Here is a 7,276-nt window from a genome sequence, read left to right as displayed (position 1 = left end):
GTTACCTCACTCAGTAAAGCGTTTTCTATTTCCATCCATTTGCATGCAAAATTCAAGATGTCATTGTTTTTTACCGCTGAGTAAAACTCTAATGTGTATATGTTCCACACCTTCTTTAACCATTCTTCTATTGAGGGGCACCTAGGTCGTTTCCAGGTTCTGGCTATTACAAATAGTGCTACTATGCACATAGTTGAACAAATGCTTTTGTAGTATGATAGGGCATCTCTTGGGTATATTCCCAAGAGTGGAATTGCTGGATCCTGAGAGAGGTTGATTCCCGGTTTCCTGAGAAATCGCCACACTGATTTCCACAGTGGCTGCACAAGTTTGCATTCCCACCAACAATGGATGAGTGTTCCCCTCACTCCACATCCTCTCCAGCATAGGCTATCATTGATGTTTTTGAGTTTAGCTATTCTGATAGGTGTAATATTGTATCTCAAAGTTGTTTTGATTTGCATTTCCCTGATCGCTAAGGAGGTTGAGCATGACCTTAAGTGTCTTTTGGCCATTCGAAGTTCTTCTGTTGAGAATTCTCTGTTCAGTTCAGTACCCCATTTTTTAATTGGGTTAATTAGAGTTTTAGTGTGTAGTTTCTTGAGTTCTTTGTATATTTTGGAGATCAGACCTTTGTCTGATGGGGGGTTAGTGAAGATCTTCTCCCAGTCGGAAGGTAGCCTTTTTGTCTTACTGACAGTGATCTTTGCTTTACAGAAGTTTCTCAGTTTCAGGAGGTCCCATTTATTCATTAATTCTCTTATTGTCTGTGCTACTGGGGTTCTTGACCACATTGAACCTGATAGAAGACATAGTTTGTATTTTTTATATAAAATTATCTGTAGTCAAAGTAGCTAAAATCCATGTGATAATAAGTTTTGTCCAGACATTCAAATATTTCTACTAAATATTTTTGAAATATATCAGTGACTGAAGTAGATTAATATTTTTCCATTTTAAATTCATACACTTATTTACAATTTTAGTAGTTAATTATAAATTAATATAAACAGTTTATTGAACTTCTATTACAAGACAAATAAAATTATGAGATAATCTTAACCCCATTAGTATAATGACAACTAAAGCAATATATGCTAAACCATATAACAAAAATTTAGCTTTATTCTAATTAACTTCAAAAGGCATTCATACATATTTTGAGTTCCAGAGTCTTATGTCTAGAAGAAGTTATTAAAAATACTTAACAAATATGGGGAAATAGAAAGCATTTTTTTTCAAATCTAAGCAGTCATACAACCATTTTCTATTTCTGTACATAAGGAGCTTATACGCTGCCACTCTGCCCGAACAATAGGTAAAACGTCTGAGAGAACTGAAATGAAGAAAAAAAAAAACTAAGCCTCTATTTAGATCCACAAGAGGAGCGAGAATACAGCGGTCTCAGCTCTCAGGCAGAGAGAGATGGATGGGGATACAAGTGTTTCATGGCTTTCCAGAACAGACACAGGGAGGGCTAACCACCACAGAAACCAGTGCTGAGACAAGAAACCCTGAACTGTAACAGACGCATCAATGGTGATTTACCATGGTCATGCCCGAGGGTTAAATCTCTAAGAATACTTGTCTTGAAAACACATATATTAAAATTATAATGACACAAAAAGATTAGGATGGATCCTGTCAAGGAAGACACATAAACCTGTGAAGGGCTTCTTATTTTAAAAAACAAACAGAAACCGCTAAGGGAACCAAGCTTTGGGAGTAGGTAAATTTTAGTGAGTTTGAATAAGCTGTCATGGTCTTCTCCAGGAGCATGCTGAGTTTCTCACAGTTTGTATCTGAAAAAAAGCAGTCTTACATTTGTACCAGGGAGTGCTTGCAAGGGACTGTCAGGACACACATGAGGACACAGTGCCCCTAGCGAGGCCTATTCTAGAAAGAAACTCTAATTTGAATCTTACCTGCTGCATAGATTTGAGAGCTTACTTGACTTGGGAGAAGGAACAAATCCAACTCAAGCTACTCTTGTATTCCACATAGCAAAAAGGAGGTCATAATTTCATCTCACTTTTGCCACAAATACAATTCTTCAGTCCTACAGGAGTTCAACCAGGCAGGCTGCTCTCCAACTCATTGCATGCGTCCATAACTATCCTAAGAGCAAAACCAGCTGAAGAAATTAAAATAAGAAACAATTTCACAAAGGTACATACTGATATCTGAAATAAGAGAGTTACAAACCACCAACAAATTCTTAGTAATTAGAGTCAAAACAATCACAAACAGAAACAGGTGAGTTGTTTTGTGATGCTGAAGTTTATACTGATGGGCAAAAATCACTAATGCAGCTTTGAAAGAGAAAATGAGGCTAGAAGACTATGTAACCTCATTTCTGACTTATTATGAAGCTATAACAACCAAAAATTGGAGACCCAAGCAGAACAGACAAGCACAGTGCTCAGAAATACCCCATGAAGGCATAGTTCTTGTGACAGAAAACAAAGGCAATACAGGGACAATGATAGTCATAACAGTCATTCAAAAAAGTGTTATCAATATTCAATTACAACAGACACTGATCCTACATCCACCAGAAAAATGAAAAATTTTAAACTGTAAAGAGATAACCTGAAAGAAAACCTAGATCATTTGGCTATAGGGATAAGAATACTTTAGGTATAACATCAAAGGCCTAGGACATAAAAGAAATAATTGATGCAAGTTGTCAATAAAATAATAAAGTTTTTGCAGTTTTGAGGACTAGGTCCAAAGAATGAAAAGACCAGTCAAATACTGGGAGTTCTTATCTGTAAAAGGGCCATTTGATAAAGAAATATTGCCCACCATGAAACTTGTATGATTATGGTTTTCTCCTTTTCTCGACTCTCTTGATATTTTGCATGTTTCTCAGACTCAAGATTGTTTTTCTCGAGCATGATATTATTCATAATTGCCTAAATTTGGAATCACTAATCCAAACAATAGAAATATTATGTACTAAAAAGAAGTTAAATACCAAGTGAAGTGTAAAGTACATTTAAATAAATATATGTAAGAGAAAGAAGTCAGTCAAAAGGCTACATAATTCCAATTACATGATATTCTAGGGAAAGAAAAACTTTGAGACAGTCAAAAAAAAAGATTAAGGGCTAGATTGGGATCAATGGAATAGCGCATCCTAACCTAATTATTAGAACAATGGAAATATTCTATATGATTCTGGAATGTTGGACACATATCACGCCATAATTTTACACATCTGTGAAACCCCCAGCACCAAGAAGAAAGCTGAGGTGAACTATGGACTACTGGTATTAACAGTGTCTCAGGACAGACTCTTCAACTGTAGTAAATGTGGGCTCTGAGTGGGCAGTTAATAGTGAAGGTGGCAATGTCTGAGGTAGGCTACCTGGAAAATCTCTCTACCTACCTCTCATGTTTTCTGTTGGCTAAATTTATTCTAAAACACAGTGTTATCGACCCCTCCCACCCACCCTATCCTATTCCCCCAGTCCTGGTAACCACTAGTACATGCTCGGCTTCCACTAGACCAATTCTTTAAAATTCTCCTTGTGAGTGAGATAATGGGTACATTGCTGAAGGAGGGAGAAAGGCTGGATGTGCTGTGACACCCCATGATGAATAACACTAGCACTATTGCATTGTAAACTTCAAATTACCTAAGAGAGGGGATTTTAAATGCATTCATAATAAGGACATGATAAATATTTGAAATATAGGATTGATAATCACCCAGATTTGAGCATTACCCAGTGTATGCAGGCATTAAAATACTCAACAGTATCTTATGTACAGATACAAAATAGCAATTGAATAAAAATTGAATAGTAGTTAAAATAAAATTAATTTAAAACTAAACCCCTTAAAAGTAAAACATTTTTAAAAACCCACTTAAACCTAGCCTCTCCTGGCATAATCTTGTTTTGCTAATGTATACTTCACAGCGTTTTCTAATTTTATACCCATGGATATGCTTTCAACTCTTCCATCCAATCTCATCAAAATTGAAGTAAATTGATGGCTACTTATCTAAATAAGGCACGTACAATATATAAATTAACTTCTACCTTTACAATCTGCCACATACAGTATCTACTCGAGCACGCGTGTTATACTGGATGCCCATTTTGATTACTTTAGACACTCCATTTGCCAGCTGTTGAACGATACCTTCTTTCTTCTCAAACTTGGTTCTGTTTGCTTTCTGCAGCCATTTGCTTTCCATCTGGGCTATATTCCCACAGTGTCTACTTTGTATTTCTAACTACAGCAGGTTCAAATCTCTACAGGGATTTCAGTCGAGTCATTTGGGGCTTATACTTATGCACCTCTCTCAGCAAGTACAGTGAGACTGGATATCTTGAAAGCCTTTCTAATCCTTGTTTTTAGTTCACTACCATTTCCCCCAATTGATAGTCCCCATGTCAGGGGCAAGCATGTGGAGCACATTAGCCCTGGGCCTATCTCTGCAGGATAAAATACCTCTTTCCCGTCTTTCATTTTTTTAGACAGTGAAAACACAATGTCTAGAAAAAAAAGGAAGTTGAGTAGTGAAAGTTGCTGTGGGCTTTCATGTCCAACTATCCTAAGTTCCTTAAAGCACTGCTCTATACATCATAAAATTCCCTCCATCCAGTACAGAAGAGATGACAAAAGGGGTCATGAACTCACTTCCCACAAAGGCTTTGTTTTTGAAAAATAGAGATATTTTAACCCAATGTCTTCTTCACGGATAGCCAATAAATCTGAGTGAGGCTTGTGACTCAGGGATAAAGTTCATAGTAATCAGTGAAACAGAGTCTAAAATAAATTATTAGAGTAATTTAATGAACTGAATCACTGAGCTTCATTCCTAATAAAGTGATGCTACTAACAGATCTGAATTCAGGATTTCATGGGAATTAACTGAGAGAGTTTAAACAATATCGTCACCAGACTGTTTAGCTTTTATGCTTCCTAAAAACTTAACAACGATTAATTTTTTCATTAGATTCACGTTTACAAATATCTAAATTAATTCAATTGCAAAAAGGCGCACATTTTATTGTGGAAAAGTAGTAAAAATAGGAGCTACTCTAGGAAAACAGATATTACATGATAGGTTTTGGAGAGAGTATTACTCTCTCCAAAGAATCCAAGATTTTCACATTTAATGCATATTTAATTGGAGGCTTTGAAACATGACTTTTTTAGCAGATAAAAGTAATTTCTCACTTTCTACTCAAGCTTTTTAAATTCTATAGCAGTGTGGTCAAGGAGACATGGGATCCAAATATCTTGTTTAAGCTACTGGGTTGAGCAACAAACAATGAGTGTATTTGTTTATATATGTACATATGCACACGTGAATACACATATTTACATTTATTCTGTGCACATTATACATATTGAAAAACGTATGTCATCACCTAGTTACGGTGCAATGCAATACATTTCAGCTTCCACTCTTTCACATTTCCAAGTCCTTCTTCCAACAAAGAAAAGCAGCCTTCCATTGTCTTTAATATATTTGTTTATTTACACTGTCCTATTCTGCGTGAACAAAGAGCAAACCTTACCAGGTAGACATGCCATCCAGCCCCTTCCCTCTTATAGCCTACACCTCAGCCAGACTGCTATGGCTCCCTACACAAATATCCTTTTTGATTCAATATATGCATCTTAGTACTATCTTTCATATCTTCTCCTTGAGAAGTTGATGAGATCTGTATGCTCTTTCCCCAGAAAATGCATATAAATAGGTCTGTATCAAATTTATAAAATTTAAAGATTATAACGCCAGCAGTATAAAATTGAGCAATGCCCTTACTTCTTCAGAGACTCATTTTTAATATGCACATCTGTGGTGATAATGATAACTATAATTTGAAAGTAAAATGATCCCCACAGCCCCATGTTTTTAAACACTTAGTTTCCAACTGGTGGTCCCTTTGGAGGAGGTTATTGAACCTTTCAGGCAGAAATCATGACTGACAGGTGTATCACTAGATGTGGGCTTTCGTGGTTTATAGCCTGGTCACAGTTTCAACATGAGTTCTACTGTCTGATCTTCCAGGAAGTGGCCAACAATTGCAAGCTACCAAGACCATGGAAAACCATTTCAGCCACTGAGCCACATCCACTGTGAGAGCTAAGTTAATCCTTCTTCCTTTATGTTGCTTCTGTTATCTCTGCTATAGCCTGGTGATTTAGCTGAAGGACTTTGTTTTATCTATGGTATGGCAATTTCCCACCTGCTTGGGAGAGTTCGTACAGGCACCAGTTTCTCTCTCCGCTTGACCCACTGTCTGTCGCTGCTCTCTACTCCCTGCCTGGGTAGGAATTCCCATACAGCGCCAGGCTTTTCGTGCTGTGCTTTTCCGTCTGGCTAGGAGGGGATTCCTCTACTGGGGCAAAGGTATATTAACCTTGCAGAAAGCTAAATAAAATGGCATTCGGCTATTTATTGACGAATGACCAGGTTTCTTTATGTGTGTGTCTTTATTTTAATCCCCAGGCCTTTGCCCCAAGCTCATGACCAGTACGGAAGGCACACAAACCGTGCCGGGAAAGGGTGACACAGAACCGGGTGGTTACAAATGCCAAAGAGTAAATTTCTGTAAATGATGTTGTATATACATAGTCCTTATGTGGTGGTAGAGTTGGGTGAAGCATAGATCTTGACTGTCAGTTTGACAGGAGCTAGAATCACTGAAGAAACAAGCCTCTGAGCATGTCTTTGAGGGACTTTCTAGATTCAGCTAACTGAAGTGGGAAGACCCACCCTAAGCGTGGGGAGCATCATTGCATGGGTTAAGAGTGTTGGATGACATAAAAAGGAGCAGGTAAACTGAAATGCATGCGAGTATTTTCTGTGCATCCTCAGTAGATGCAATGTGACCAGCTGCCTCTGCTGCTGCTTCCATGGGAGACTGAACACTCAAACAGTGAACCCAAATAGAGCCTTCTTTCCCTGAGTCTTCTCCATCAGGATATTTGTCACACCAACAAGATTAGGAAATAGTACAGAACAATTACTGACTTTGTCAAATAAAATCAAAATCTAGCCTTTGTGCCTTATAGGCATATGGTTCTGATAAATCACAACCTGTCTTTGGGGTTCAAGTTGCTATCTTGTGAGATGAGTTTTCCTCCAAAGATTTGATTAATAAATGCCTATGTGAAGAGCTTCAAAGACACGAGCCAAGTTGGACAACTTTACTGCCTTGGCTCTTGACCCATTCTTCTAATTCACAACCCTTTCCCTTTAAATGTTTTAATACTTAACAGTTAAGACAGAGTTTCGTTTTTA

The 7,276-nt window shown here is 37.5% G+C and overlaps 1 pseudogene; it reads left to right on the top strand.

The window, feature by feature from the left end:
- The first annotated feature begins 1,584 nt into the window (after window positions 1–1,584).
- Window positions 1,585–1,685, top strand: LOC125398387 (U6 spliceosomal RNA; annotated as a pseudogene).
- The last annotated feature ends 5,591 nt before the right edge of the window (window positions 1,686–7,276 follow it).

This window comes from Myodes glareolus, chromosome 5 (assembly GCF_982192425.1).
Source record: "Myodes glareolus chromosome 5, mMyoGla1.1, whole genome shotgun sequence".
NCBI lineage: Eukaryota > Metazoa > Chordata > Mammalia > Rodentia > Cricetidae > Myodes > Myodes glareolus.
Note: the sequence above shows the minus strand (reverse complement) of the source record. Positions and strands in the feature narration are given on the sequence as shown.